Source organism: Podarcis filfolensis (genome assembly GCF_964270895.1).
Source record: "Podarcis filfolensis genome assembly, chromosome: 10".
Classification (NCBI taxonomy): Eukaryota; Metazoa; Chordata; class Lepidosauria; order Squamata; family Lacertidae; genus Podarcis; species Podarcis filfolensis.
Window position 1 is genome coordinate 2431964 of NC_139612.1, and position 15963 is coordinate 2447926.

Here is a 15963-nt window from a genome sequence, read left to right on the forward strand (position 1 = left end):
TCCCCAAAGCAGGTGCCTTGTAGGTGCATGTGGACACATTCTTTAGTTGTAAACATTTAGACTTGATTATTTCTGTGGAATATATAACTGGGCTATCCAATTAAACAGTCCTTTGTTGCGTGAGTATCTTTTCTAATCAGCTCAATCAAATCTCTTGATTGCTTCTTGAAAACTTTTTACAAGTTGTTTTCCTCCACCCAGTTCCAAAGCCTTATCTTGTTCCTGGATTTATTTATGGGGTTGATTTCCAAATGACTGTCATGCGGTGTGTGCAAGGCAGACCAAGCTACAATTCCCAGAGGGCAAAATGATAAAGCACAGCATGCACACGCAAACAATACAAACTGCAAGAGAATGTTCCAAAGACAGAGAAGCTTTTGAACACTTGCCGACAACAGTTGTAAATGCAAAGTCACTTCCCAATCTAGCCAAGGTTAAGTTCACCAATTGCTTGCTTACTCAAAGTGATAGCGAGAGTAGCAAACAGGCAGAGTGGCACGACTGAGTACCCAGGTTATGGTAGAATATCGAATCATTGTCTACCAGGTTATGGTAGAATATCGAATCATTGTCAAACCACCTAGAAACAGGGCCCTTGACATTATCTAATAAAACATACACGTCAGAGGAAAACTGCTGAGTGTGAAGGAAGCTATACAAAGCAAGAACTGTCAAGGAGGATTGTATAAAAGAGCCCTCTGGAAATGTGCGCCAAATTGCTGCATGCATTGGCTCTTTTCCGAGCTAAGCTGGCTATATTCAGGTAGCACCACACAAAGGACTATGCCTTTTCCAGTTCGGTCCATAAATATGGTTCAGCATTGGCTCTTCTCCAAGCTAAGTTGGTCATTTTCAGGTACTCCGCACAAAGAAGTATGCCTTTTTGCACACATTGTAAACCACAAAACACGGTTCAGCAGCGTCTACTAAAACCACAATCTATGTACAGTAGCCTGAGCCTGCACTCAAATGACTTACTATGTACAGAGAGCCAATGTACACAGCAATACCAAGCAGTCTCTGCATACTGTGATGTTCATATGAATTAACCCTGAAGCTGAAATCAAGGAAGTTGGAGGGGGGAGTTGATTTGGGCTGGGATCAAGTCCCAGAATAATGATGCAGTTTTACATCAAAGGGAGCCGATCCACTTCTGGCATAGAGACTGGCTGTCCAGATGGACTGTGTGAGGTTTCTTCTACTGCTGCAACCTGTGCTCAAGAGCCAAATGGCTAAAAGCATGAAATTAGATTTTTAAGCCTTTATAACACCAAACAAATACACTTCCTTTCTAATTACAAATGAAATCCCTGTTGCCATTTCTCCATCCTGGCATGCTGATTTGCACGGTCATTCAAAGTTCAGCAGGTTGGTTATTACATGCTGATAAGCTACTTTCCATTCCCTCTCTTCATCTCTACTTCTCATGTGATCACTCTCTGCCATCTGGCCCTGTATATTCCTATGCCTGGGTACAGGCATTCACACACAGATCCTTCCACCTGCCAGTGCTGTCTCTCTGTGTATGTATGGTCAGATCTTCCTCATTCCAGATTCAGCTTTGTTCTCATTCTAGAAGTCCTTCTAGAATTTCTGGAATCATAAATGCTTTGTGCACAGACCGACACTGTTGCATGCATGCAGCATACAGATGCCAGCTGTCCCAGTGATAATGTTGAAATGGTATAAACGAACAATATATTGCTTTTGTTTAGCCTGTTTCTGTTCCACAGTAGCATGGGAGTTGTTTGCCCATGGGGTAATTCCATGGGATTACAGAATGCATGCAAATCTTAAAAGCACATGGTCAGATCCTAGTGTGTGGATCTTTCCCACCTAATCGTCCCTGTCCCAGGTAGCCAAAGACTGGGTGGGAGCGACCCATGCAACTGACCCCATTTATATGGTTCCAGTGTCCACATCCATAATGCAGCCTCATATGATGCTGCTCCCATGCTTCTGCGTGTGATGGGCCGTGATATCCTGCAAGTGTGGCTCAGGGGCAGCAGCTGCTGGAGTCTGTGTGCAGCTTCCCCATGTCACGAACCTTCTGGACATCTGGAACTTCCTGAGTAGAAAGGAATATAAAAGGTTTTCTTTCCCAGCTAAGCCTTGCTTGCACAACAAGGTCTTCCTGAGGTCTGGTGAGTTCCTGTATCCTTGGTTGCGCTTCAGCCCTGACCTGACTTCTAGCTTATTCTTCAACCTAGCCTCCAGGCAGGGGTGTCAACTTGAATAAAATATGGGAGGGGCAGGTAAGCCCTACCCCACACATAATCGGTCACATGATGTGATGCAGGCACAAAGGAGTTGGCTCCTATGGCTGCAGGATTTCTGTGATGCTGACTTGTCCTTTGGTTCTGACTTCTGGTTTCTTCCACAGCTTCTGCCTCTTGGCTCACCTCAGACTTCTGCTCATGGCCTAGTCCTGACAATTACAATTCTGTACCTATGGTGCAGCCTTGTTCCAAGATGAATAGAGCACATTTTGTTATTGAAAACCAAAGTGTCTTATATCCATGATATAAAATACGATGACAAAATGGGAGGTTGAAGTCACAAGAGAGTTGGACAAAGAGAGCTGTCATTTTCATAACTACATGACAGATGGAGGCCACGCTGGGGACTCTCCGAAAGTTTAATCTATAGCAGCAACAAGCCCTAGAAGAGCACTATGAGATGCTGACAGTTTTGCCCACTGCCTAACAAGATAACAGATGACAATAAAAAGAAAGCAGTTGCCCACAGTAAGCCCTGAAAAGCTGGGAGATAGAACTTTTGGTTGGCTACCCAGAGACAGCAACAGCAAACATGGGACAGAAACCGGAATTGTTTCCTGCTCTTATTGGGTTTAGATCTACCATTACTGGTTTTCAATAATGTTGTTGTTGCTACTCCTATACTGATCTTTCCAGTAAATGGAATAACTGGGAATAGCACAGGTAGCATCTGGGGCCAACTACAAAGCAAGACGATCAGGGGAGAAAATTGACAGCTGGAATTACCCCAAGTTATACAGTCCTAAAGCCTCTGAGCATTGATTCTCACTTTATTGATTGTTTTAAATTGTTTTTAACGTTGCTTTAATGGTGTAACCCTCCCTGGGACCTTATGGTGAAGCGGCCATGCCCCTTGACACCTTGGCTCATTGAGGTTTGATCTATAGGTGACTGTGCAAAGTATTTGCAAGCATGTCAGAAGAATCAAGCATTGGCAGACAACAGCTACCCTTGTGTTATGTACTGAGTTGAATAGGATCCAAACTGCAGCAGTCTGATTGGTCCTAGAACAATAGGATCCAAAAGGCAGCAGTCTGATTGGTCCTAGAACAATAGGATTCAGAATGCAGCAGTCAGATTGGTCCTAGAACAATGCAGCAGTATGATTGGTTGGCAGGAACCACCCAATCATGCTCCAGATAGAAGTGAATCCACAACCTGATTGGCTTACAGTAGAATTCCGGAATTAGCCAATCATGTGCAGCCCATTGTGTAAATAATGTATATAAAGCAGATACTTTGAGGGGACATCCATTCATTCCTCCTCACCACTATGAGCTGAATAAAGAGCATGAAATCACTTTGCGACTCTGAGTATATTTCACTGGCGACGAAGGTGGGATCCCGCTGAGCTGACTGCCACACACAGCACTGCAGCACCGCCACCTGCCGCACCGCTGCCTCGCACCGTGTATCCAGGCTTCAGCTCCGGGACACAAGGAACTCAGAATGGCAACCGACAGCAGCTTCTCGCCATTCAACCCAGCATCTGGAGACTGGGAAGCGTACACCTCCCGTTTCACCTTCCTCCTAGAAGCCAAAGGGGTCACCAATGAAGAAGACGCCAAGAAGAGGGCAATATTCTTCAGCGTCTGCGGAGAGGAGACATTTGAAATCGCCCGGGCTCTCCTTGCACCTGAAGACGTTGCTACTGTTCCATACAAAACAATAATGGAACAGCTAAAGGGGCACTTTTCGCCACAGCCCTCAGTGGTGGCTCGTCGAAATGCCTTCTACGCAAAGCGGCAAGCCCCTGGAGAAACCATAACTGGGTTTGTGACCTCTCTCCGCCAAGCTGCCCGGTTCTGCAACTTCTCAGAGCTGGAGAACATGCTTCGTGACCGCCTCGTCGGTGGCCTGAAGGATGAGAAGCTGCAACGACGCCTCTACGCTAAGAAGAACCTAACGTTCCAGGTCGCTCTGGAGGAGGCCCTGGCAACGGAAGCTGCCGAGAGGTCGACGCAAGAGGCACGGCCGAGCCAGCCGTCCGAACCGAGGGTCCACCACGAAGACCTCACCAACGACTCAGGATCCAACAGGGAGGAGGTGCACCGAGTACAGCAGCGCACTCAAGCAGCCCACATACCACAGCTGCCTCGACGAGAAGGAGGGAACTGCGCAAGCTGTGGAGAAAGTCACGAGAGGAGGACCTGCTGTTTCCGCAACGCAGAGTGCAGGCAGTGCAGAAAATCGGGACACATTGCCCACATGTGTCGGGCTCGGCCCACCCGACGCCAGGCATCAGATGACCAATCCAAGAGCCCCAGGTCCCGGGGCCCAACGCACCAAGGCAACTCGACGGAGCTCATGGACTTCCAGGTATACCAGTTGCCTCACCCCAACGTAGAGAAAATTTATGTAGAGGTACAGATAGAGGGGGCCCCATGCCGCATGGAGCTTGACACGGGTTCAACTCTATCCATAATCTCGGCAAGGACCTTAAGGAAACTGTGTCCTACTGGGGGTCCCAAACTCAGGCCGGCCCCATTCACCCTCCGGGACTTCCAGAAACGTAAGGTCCCCACAATGGGGGTGGGGACCTTCAGGGTGCAATACCGAGGGCGGACGCGGCAACTGGACTTGCTTGTGGTCAAGGGCCCCTACATTAGCTTACTGGGATTGGCATGGTTTGGACCACTGGGGCTAGCCGTCACCAGGGTGAACCACACGAGCTTACAAGTGGACGTGGACGCCATATGCAAGGAATTTCCGGGGGTTTCTGATGGGAAATTGGGACAGTATACGGGCCCCCCCATTGCTCTACAGCTTGACCCCGCAGTACGACCAGTCAGGCTCAAGGCCCGCCGGGTCCCGTTCACCCTGAAACCCCGTATAGACGAGGAATTGGACCGGCTCGTGGAGCAAGGAGTGCTGGAGCCGGTGCCTAATGCCCCCTGGGAAACCCCAATCGTCACACCTGTCAAGCCTAATGGTTCGGTCCGCATCTGCGCAGACTACAAATGTGCCATAAACAAGGCCCTCACGGCCCATGCATACCCAGTACCAGTGGTCAGCCATGTCCTTGCCACCCTGGCTGGGTCGAAAATTTTTTGGCAAGCTGGACTTGGCCCAAGCATATCAACAGCTGCCAGTAGATGAGGCCACAGCAGAGGCACAGACGATTGTGACGCACAGAGGAGCGTTCAGGGTAAAGCGGCTGCAATTCGGTGTCAGCGTGGCACCAGGCATATTCCAGAATCTAATGGACTCTCTCCTTAAAGGGATTCCTGGTGTCACCCCCTTCTTCGATGATGTGTTGATTGCCGGGCCCACACCAGAGGAGTTTGAGGACCGCCTCCGCACCGTTCTGCACCGTTTCCAGACGGTGGGTCTCAAGGTGAAGCGGGAAAAATGTCTATTAGGAGTGCCTCAGGTGGACTTTCTGGGATTTATGGTGGACGCAGAAGGGGTCCACCCGACTGGGGACAAGGTACGGGCCATTTGTGATGCCCCAGCGCCCAAGAACAACACTGAACTTCAGGCCTTCTATTGAACTTTTACCATTCCTTCCTTCCCCACAAGGCGGCGGTAGCGGAGCCCCTACACAGACTCCTGGACAAGCGGGCCCCTTGGGTGTGGGGCCAGCGCCAGGAGGCCGCATTCCAGGCAGTCAAGGACTTGCTTGTCTCAAACTCGGTCTTGGCACACTTTGATGAGAGGCTGCCGGTGGTGCTAGCATGCGACGCCTTGCCCTATGGCATTGGCGCTGTCCTGGGACACCAACTCCCGGATGGAAGAGAGGTACCGGTGGCATACTTTTCCCAGACACTCAACGCAACCGAGCGGAACTACTCGCAAATCGACAAGGAGGGTCTGGCAATCGTGAAGGGAGTAAAAAAATTCCATGATTTCTTGTACGGGCGGCCCTTCACCGTGGTGACTGACCACAAGCCCTTGCTTGGCTTGTTTGCCCCCGAAAAGCAGACCCCCCAAGTGCTGTCTCCTCGCGTCCTCAGGTGGTCAATTTTCCTTGCCAGCTACCAGTATGCACTGATTCACCGCCCTGGGAAGGCGATGGGCCATGCGGACGCCCTCAGCAGGCTACCACTACCGGAAACAGGTCCCGACCCAGCACCTGCACAAGAGGTTATGAGCCTGGAGCTGCTTCCCGACCGCCCCATTCAGGCACAAGAAGTTGCACACCATTCCAAGAAAGATAGGGTCATCTCCCGGGTCCTGGACTGGGTGTGGAGGGGATGGTCCAGCAGCAGCCCCGGGCCAGAATTCGCCGGCTACACAACCCGCAAACATGAACTGTCGGCCCACAAGGGGTGCCTGTTATGGGGAAGCAGGGTCATTGTTCCCCAGCCCCTCCGCAAAAGGGTCCTCACAGCCCTACACGAGACACACCCAGGGGTAGTAAGAATGAAGGCCCTTGCCAGGAGTTACGTGTGGTGGCCGGGGATCGACGGAGAGATAGAGGCCTGGGTCAAACACTGCCAGGCCTGCCAAGAATCCCGCCCAGATCCCCCAAGGACCCCAGTCCAGTCCTGGGAGTCTGCCCGAGCACCATGGTCACGCCTGCATGTGGACTTCGCTGGCCCCTTTCAGGGGAAAACATTCTTCATAGTGGTGGACTCCTACACCAAATGGCTGGAAGTCGCACTGGTACCGTCCACTTCTACGTCCGCAGCCATCCGGGTACTACGCAGGCTGTTTGCAACCCACGGGCTCCCTGACACTCTCGTCTCAGACAACGGGACTGCATTTACGTCAGGAGAATTACAAACCTTCACAGCGCAGAACGCCATCCGCCACATCCGTTCAGCGCCATTCCACCCTGCCACCAATGGCCGAGCAGAACGCATGGTGCGGACCACCAAGGACACCCTTCGCCGCATGACGCAAGGGGATTGGGAGTACCGCCTTGCCACATTCCTTCTAGCACAGCACAGCACCCCCAGCTCAACGACTGGCCGGAGCCCCGCTGAACTAGTAATGGGTCGGCGCCTTGCAATCAGATTGGACCGCCTTCACCCCGATAGAGCTCAGGATGAGGTAGTGGTGGGGGAAGGCAGGAACCCCCGGACCTTCGAGGCCCAGGACCCAGTGTACGCAAAGAATTTTGGGGCAGGCCCAGCATGGGTACCCGCCACAGTCACCAGGGTCACTGGCCCCGTGTCGTACGAGGTGCTAACAGATCGGGGGCAATGCTGGCGCCGCCACTGCGACCAGATACGGCGACGATTCCCGGGAGAAAACCAGGAGGAGGAGGACAGGTCAGAGGAGTCCCAAGGGAACAGTGGGGCAGTGAGGCCCATAGAGCAGCAGGGGCCAGCAGGAGAGGCAGAATCAGTAAATACAGAGAGGACCTGTGAGGCTGGAAGGACACCGGAACCAGAACCACGACTGAGCGAGCCGGTTGCACCAGACCAAACAGCCCCATCACAGCCAGCATCCTTGGAACACGAGCCAGAACCTGAACCCTGGACCAGGGAACACCCCAGGCCGCAACACACACGTAGGCCGTCGGCGTACCTTGAGGACTATGAATGCGACCTCCCGGGCAGGACTGGAACTTAGAGGGGAGGGGTGTTATGTACTGAGTTGAATAGGATCCAAACTGCAGCAGTCTGATTGGTCCTAGAACAATAGGATCCAAAAGGCAGCAGTCTGATTGGTCCTAGAACAATAGGATTCAGAATGCAGCAGTCTGATTGGTCCTAGAACAATGCAGCAGTATGATTGGTTGGCAGGAACCACCCAATCATGCTCCAGATAGAAGTGAATCCACAACCTGATTGGCTTACAGTAGAATTCCGGAATTAGCCAATCATGTGCAGCCCATTGTGTAAATAATGTATATAAAGCAGATACTTTGAGGGGACTTTCATTCATTCCTCCTCACCACTATGAGCTGAATAAAGAGCATGAAATCACTTTGCGACTCTGAGTATATTTCACCTTGTTAATAGAAGACAGACTTGCCCCCATTGTTCAGGGAAGGAAGAAGAGTTTGGAGGCATGCTAATGTCTTATTTTACACCTAATCTATTTGCTAACTACCAACACATGCGCACCACTGTATTTGGCCATCAATAAGACCTGGAGAGAAAAGTGTTTTCTTCCAGGAGCACCACCCCCACTTATAAACAAACCAACAGCTGTTTGCCTCCATTTTGCATACAGAACTTCATTGGCACTCGTCTATTTTGCACCTGGCGCTCACTTGCCAAGTACACTGAGGGCTTACAATGTGTATTTGCGTTGGCTCACGGCTCTTGTTGTTGGTTCCATCCAGCCTGTGGTTGTGTAGCACACCAACCCCCTTCCTCCACAGGCATAGCCTCAAACGTGATCACATTTTGTCACATGTAACTCTGCCCCTCCCTCAAAATATTATGCCCACATGGAGACACATGCTTGCATGCGCATCTGTGTGAACAGGGACATCTCTCTATCTCTTTCCTAGGTTTCTTAGTTTGACTTTGATACTTTCTAAAGCATGGAGGACAACAGATTGGGAAAGTGCCAAATATCCTTTTATTGGATTTGGCAGGTATGTTTGCTCAGGAAAGAGAATGGAAGCAAATGGTTTACCTTTACATAGCTAAATAAGTCTTTTGGAAAGGCTACTCTTCTGGAGTCAGTAGGAATAGGAATAGTGATTAGTTCTGCCTCTAATGAATTCAGCCACGGCACTCAGGACTGATGGCTTAGTGATTTTTGAGCCCAGGGATCAGCGTTCCTGTTCAACTCCAGGAGCCACAAGAGTGTGAGAGCTGAGAAGAAGTGACACGGATCAGAGTGAGGTGCAGCTTTAAAACTAAGTGCATTAAATGCAGCAGCCACCAAGAAGAGCCTGAGAAGTGGTTGCCATCAGATACCTACAGGGAAGTGACATGAATGAAAAGCAGCACTTATCAAAGCTAGCATCCAATAAGGATGCCTTTTCTTAAGTCAATTAAGGTATCTACATTAAGTTATCTACGTGAACAGGCTGCATTCTGAGGACAAGATGCTTCTAGATTTGCTAACAATGTACTCAAGCAACTGGAACTGGAAAGTGCATTTTATGCTAGATGAAATGAAACATTCCTTTAGTATGTCCAAAATTTAAATCTAAATACATAAATACATATAAAGAATATTTATTGCTGTGTATCTCAGGGCTTTCCTGCATGAGCAGTTTTTTATGCATGAAAGCAAGAGCAAAAGCCGGCAATAACAAAATCTGGATAGCAAGCATTCAAATACGATGACATCCGTAACATGACCACACACTCAAAAGATGTTATTGTTGTATCTCTTCCTTTAACTGGCAGCATTTCAGAAGTATCCAAAGTGGCTGGAGGTTTTTCCACAAGAAAGAAGCAAGTTCAGAGCAACATTTCTAAAAAAGCTCTAGGGCTCACATTCAGGGCAGATTGTGCACCATTTAAAAATCCTTAGGAATGGATGTGATTAAACAGATAAACTGCTTTGAGGGTTTTTTCTCCCAACAATCATGGTATATAAATTATATGAAATATACAAACAAAGCATGCTGTGTCAAATATCACCTGCTTCATGGAAGAGATGTAAAAGGGAGAGATACAACTGAAACAAATATGTAAGAACAACCACAGCAAATTTATGCAGCACTTCCGAGAGACAGAGAGAAATCTCAATCCTAAGTACTTCATAGAATTTGTTTTTAAACTCACAAGCTAACCCTAAGAGAGAGGAATTCCAGAAGGGCAATGTGACACCAAAGAGAAAGGGAACAGGGCAGGAAACAATCCGGGTGCAATGCCAGGTCTAGGTTTCGAAGGGCTGTTGTGCAAGAGGCCCTCTGTGGGCCGAACTCCCTCAAGGAGTCTACCTCCTCACGAGCTTTTTCTCCTGCTGCTGCTTCTCTTCCTCACCACGTCTCCCACTTGTTTACTACCATGAATTCTGGGGCTCTGTGATGGAAATGTTGCAGAGAACATCAGTTTCCTATCAGGATTCTGGGACTGGTAGTTGCACTTGACAGTGAAAAAGACTCTCCGCTGAGGAGCCTCATCCCCGCTGTGCTCCAAGGTAAGATTCTGGGCTCTTTGAACCAAGGAAGGTAGCCTTGGCGGCAGCTCACAGGATCAAGGTATACCTCAATTGTGCTTTCAAGCATTTAACTGGGGCCCAAGCTTCTGTAAGCATCCCTACTCAAATACTTGGATATCCCTAATGAGGATGCCTGCAGGCTGGGAGGCAGAAGTAGATTAGAGAGCATGTGAAGATGGCGAGGGGGGAATGAAGCAGAACTATTTGACTAGAATGAAGGATGCCTCTCGAGTGAAGGAAACATGAAGGAAGAAGCCACATACGGACAAGCCACCGTAGCTCAGAGGGAAAGCAGATGCTGTGCGTACCTAGCATCTCAGGTTCAGTTCCTGGCTTTTTGGGTAACAGGGAAGAGGGCTGGGACAGAGCTCTGTCTCGGGGCAACAGCCAATCCGAGCAGACAAAACTGGCTCAGATTGACTAAATATATGACAGCTTTGGATGTAATGCTTTGTGACATGGAGTGAAACAAGAGAGACAATGGTGGCTGAGAAAATCTTAGTCCCCAGAAACACTAAGAGCAGAACTTTAAAAGGAACGCAACACACTGCAAGCAAACAGGTCACTGCAGGCTCAGGCTCCTGTTAGCTTCACAAATTTCCTGTTTTCTGAAATTTCCCCTCAGCCTCACCTTTTCAGCCTCGCCACAAAAATCATGTTCCAAGCTTGGCTGAGCAGCTCCATTCATTTTACACTTGACGTTCCTCTTGGGTAGAGAAAGTATACACCATTAGAGAAATAAATCAGGTCATAAACCTAGAAATCAGGTCAGGCAAGTCTATTTTCAGTGCTTGACCAGCATCCAGGGTTCATTTCAACATGGCCCTGGCATAGACTCTGCTTCATCAGCTGAAATGACAAGTTCAGCCATGCTGTCTTTTGCTCATGGAACAAAAACCACATCAAAAGGCCGTCAAAGAAAGTAAAAGGCCATCCGTTGAAAGTAATGCTCCCAACCATTTTTCCATGTCACTTAAAAGTGCCCTTTATGTTGTTTGCCTTTTTATGGTTAAGGGAAAGTATCAATGGGATGTGAAGTGTATATGGAGGTAATATGCCACCATACCCCACCTTTTTGGGAAAGGAAACCCTGTCTAAACAATTATATTTCAAAGGTTGCAATCCTATGCACACTGTGCTTCCAGATGGCCTGCTTATTGAGCATTCATCCAGATTGGGGGGTTTTTTTTGGGGGGAGTTATATGGTGCTGCCACACTTCCAAGTGCATTCTTACCTCAGTTTCCTTACCGCAAAAAAGTACCTGTGCCTGCGCTGCCTGATGTGGGGCTGGGGTGCAGTTTGACCCCATCCTCTGATTTCACAGCTCAAGGAGCTCCCACAAGTGAGTCAGAAAACTCATTCATGGGTCCTGTACTGAAGATGGGCCTGGCAGCAATTTGGAGATGCTGGAGATATCTGGGGCAATGCTGGGGTCCGAGGAGGAGTCATTCAGGCACGACATAAGCCAGCCTGCCTGGCAGAATACCAGCAGGAATCATTTCCCCCGTCCTTCCTCATTCCTTTTCCCTCTCCAGCGGCTGCTTCTGGCAGCTGCACCTGAACCAGTTGTGTATCCTGAGAGGCCTAACCCCTCAGGTTTATGCTTGAGCATAGAGACGGGGTCACTTCCTCTGAGCTCATCAAGCTTCCTGCCCCATAGAGATCTACTGTATCACCCCGTAGTCATTGCATGCAGTGCTATTTCCATTCTGCTGCAGTTTGGGCTCTAACAAAAACTACATGAATCGTTTTGGTGTCCACTATGGTGGAATTTCAAATAATTAACTACGTCATTTCACACCATTCATTTGACTGCAAAGGCTATTCATTTCCATGCGAAGCAAATTAAATGCAAATGGGGAAAAGTCATCACTACATAGAATCATAGAGTTGGAAGAGACCACGAGGGCCATCGAGTCCAACCCCCTGCCAAGCAGGAAACACCATCAGAGCACTCCTGACATATGGTTGTCAAGCCTCTGCTTAAAGACCTCCAAAGAAGGAGACTCCACCACACTCCTTGGCAGCAAATTCCACTGTCAAACAGCTCTTACTGTCAGGAAGTTCTTCCTAATGTTTAGGTGGAATCTTCTTTCTTGTAGTTTGGATCCATTGCTCCGTGTCCGCTTCTCTGGAGCAGCAGAAAACAACCTTTCTCCCTCCTCTATGTGACATCCTTTTATATATTTGAACATGGCTATCATATCACCCCTTAACCTGCTCTTCTCCAGGCTAAACATGCCCAGCTCCCTTAGCCGTTCCTCATAAGGCATCGTTTCCAGGCCTTTGACCATTTTGGTTGCCCTCCTCTGGACACGTTCCAGTTTGTCAGTGTCCTTCTTGAACTGTGGTGCCCAGAACTGGACACAGTACTCCAGGTGAGGTCTGACCAGAGCAGAATACAGTGGCACTATTACTTCCCTTGATCTAGATGCTATACTCCTATTGATGCAGCCCAGAATTGCATTGGCTTTTTTAGCTGCCGCGTCACACTGTTGGCTCATGTCAAGTTTGTGGTCAACCAAGACTCCTAGATCCTTTTCACATGTACTGCTCTCAAGCCAGGTGCAATCATCTGCAAACTGAGAATATCATATCATCTGCAAACTGAGAACAAACAACAGCAAACACCGATTGCATTTGCTAGATTTACTTTTGTTTCACACATGGGGCAAATAAGCAAACATTGGCAATTTCTACTCTCATTTCTGCTTCCATCATAATTCTCTGACATTTCTACTGCCCCGCCCCTCTGAGTCCCATTTTGAAGCTAGCTAAAATTAGAGTGGTGGAATCATTGAAAAACTTGACAATAAAGAAGTATTGCATGGAGCACATTCAAAGCCTCTATTGATCAGCATTCTGAAATGGAATTTATATCCTTGAAGTCAATCAGCTGTCCCAGTTCCAAGGGTCCTGTGCCCTGGACAGCGGATCTGTAGATGGAAGAGAAGCACAGCTATTGCCCTTTAGGCTTGGCAGTGTATCTGAAATGTTCCACTATTGTATTTTTGGCAGCATATCTTGCATTCCAGCTGTGTAGAGGGGATAACCAACATGGTGTCCTGCAGATAACAATGGACTCCAACTCTTATCAGCCCCACCAGTCATTGTGGCCAATGGTCAGGAATGATGCAAGGGTCATCCAGCAACATCTGGAAGGCACCACCTTGTCTGAAACTGTGTATCTCATCAGCCAGCAGATCTTCAGTATAGGATGGGGCAATGACAGCAGCTGTGCAACATTACAGCACACAGCATGTACAAAGAGAAGTACAAAAACAAGAAGAATGTTCATGGTGCTATTATTATTTTTTAAAGGTCTGGAGGTGGGGATAATTTTGATATTTTTGTTCCAGACTTCTATGCATAATTCAAAAGCTTCTGTATAAGAGCTGAGGAGCTGTATTTATTGTTACACTGTTATTTTGGGTTCCTGGTTGACAATTTTAGATTTTGAAGCTACCCAGTCATGAAATAGCACAACACAGGCATCGACTGATCACAGAGGTGTCTGATAACGCTGTTGGTTTGAACTTGCCAGACTCCAGTGCAAATGTGAAAAGGAAGCTGAAGGCAGTGAAATCAAATAATCCTCCTGCATGGTGACTTGCAGAAAAGCAAGTTTTGCCTATTGCCTGCCCTGCGTCTAGAGAACCCTCCTTCTCCAACAGCCCATGTTGTCACAATGCTTTAAATGAACAAGGGTATATGCATACACTGCTATGTTTGGCTAACATCCCACAAGCATTGCCACTCCTGCCCCCCCTGTTTCATTTCCAGCTGCTCAGCCCCACTTCTCTCATCAAAAAAGCTGCCCCTATCAGTTCTCTTGGGTGTATGTGTGAGAGATCCAGCCAATTGGCCATGAGTCCCCACAACCTGGCTGGCTTTTTCACGGGCAACAGAAGTGGCTTGTTGGACCAAACTAAAGGTCCATGGTCTCCACACTTGGCCATAACAGTTGCTCAGAACCACAAATGGGGAGAGTGCTATTGGCCTTGCCATGTCCTACTTCTCAGATTCCCACGGGCATCTGGTTGGCCACTCTGATAACATAAGGCTGGACTAGATGGGTCTTTGCCTCATCCAGCATGGTTCTCCTTTAGTTTTTATGCTGTAATTTCCCTTCAAACACACACAGCCTTCCTAGACTGAAGCCCAGATTCTGATTCACCTTTTAGATTTTGAGATAGGAAGTTGGCACGTGCAGAAATGTACCCTATGATTACATTACAGTGATAGCCACAAATGGAAATAGGCGCAGCCTAATATTTACAGGACTTGCAAACTGTCACGCTTTTGTGGGCAGGTGTTCTGCAGACTCTTTTCCTGTTCAGTCTTTAGTCTTGAGCAGAGTTCAGAATACTAATGTGCCCGAGATACCTTTCTGGCTAGCCAGCCTGCCATTTCAAAATGCAAAGGTTTTTGACGTGCCAGGAGAAATATGTTTCTCTGTAAACAGAGGATGTCGCTTTATCTGAGCCCAGGAATGCTCATCATCATTTGTCAGCTCCCTCCTGTTCCCAGAAGGCCTCTGCTCACAGGTGTGGTTGGCAGAAGGTCACAGCACTGCTCCAGATGCTGCCAGTTGAAAGCCAGCAAGAGATATTCCCTCACTGCATGTGCTGGAAGCCAGCCTAGCCAGTCAGTCCTCTGCTTTACATTTAGAAGCAGAATCAAATTGGCAGCCAAATTTTAATGGGGTACAAGATGCCAGAAGCCAATTGGTTTTAACTCTGAACTGAATGTTGTAATCGAGTCTTTGCAGGTGGCTGAAATGGAGAAGGTGGTTTTACTCTCATTTCTCAAGCTGAAAGATATAGCCATTTATGACTGCGGGAATAATGGCTCAGATGAAGAATAACAGGGGACTAAGCTTAAGGCAAGTATTTTTAGCATCACCACTTCCTAAGGAGGCCAAAAGTGATACAGGCAATCGTACTATCCAATTGTACTGTATGGCTGAATGTTTTCACAGAATTAGTGTAAAACCATTGGGACATTTGAAATCGCTGGCTCCTGGCCTCTTAAGTGAGATGAGCGCACATCCCTTGAGTCGGACACGACTGACCCGTACGGGCAGGGGTACCTTTACCTTTTACCTTAGATAGGAATCAAGCAGTGTCAAACATGGAAATCGATTGATGCTGTGCTGCAGGTCACCACATATACCAGTCACTTCTGTGCTACTTTCCAGTGGACAAAGTGCTTTCCAGGTATATATTATTTCTCTTACAATAATTAATTTTAATCACCATCAAACAAGTTCAGAAATTCACCAGGCTGCGAAGAAATTGGTCGTGCAGTTGTGGTTGGTCCCAGCATATCAGGAGCTACATGCTGATGTCCACAAGGTATAAACAGCAGGATGAGCCCCAACCCGTGATAAGGCAGCTTTAAGGCATCTGCTGTGTCTTCTCCTGGAGGGGGCTGGTGCTGACGTGGCAGTTTTCTATATGGCAGAGCCTTACAATGGAAGGCTTACATACACGGTGGGAAGCTGAATGGAGACCCACCATAGAGTGCTGGGTGGGGGGGGGCAGCTGTGCAGCTGTGGCAGCGTATAAACAGGACCATTCATATACCGCCACCCTAAAGAGGTGAAGCACACAAGCACCACGGTGTCTGTGTGAAGGCATGTGTGTATTCTTGGGA

General features: G+C 48.2%; 1 protein-coding gene and 2 long non-coding RNA genes across 5 annotated transcripts in view; 1 reads left to right on the forward strand and 2 right to left on the reverse strand.

Moving 5' to 3' along the window:
• The window catches only part of FRMD4A (FERM domain containing 4A), a 426455-nt gene that overhangs the window by 305373 nt on the left and 105119 nt on the right, over nt 1–15963 (reverse strand). The gene's annotated exons all lie outside the window — the stretch shown is intronic.
• Nucleotides 361–12177, reverse strand: LOC310744297. Its single transcript, XR_014539507.1, has 3 exons — nt 10446–12177; nt 8184–10210; nt 361–3229 (listed from the first exon to the last, which is right to left on the reverse strand). It is a non-coding gene; the product is annotated as an uncharacterized lncRNA (long non-coding RNA).
• Nucleotides 388–2934, forward strand: LOC310744285. The gene is made up of 3 exons (XR_014539494.1): nt 388–513; nt 547–1683; nt 2384–2934. It is a non-coding gene; the product is annotated as an uncharacterized lncRNA (long non-coding RNA).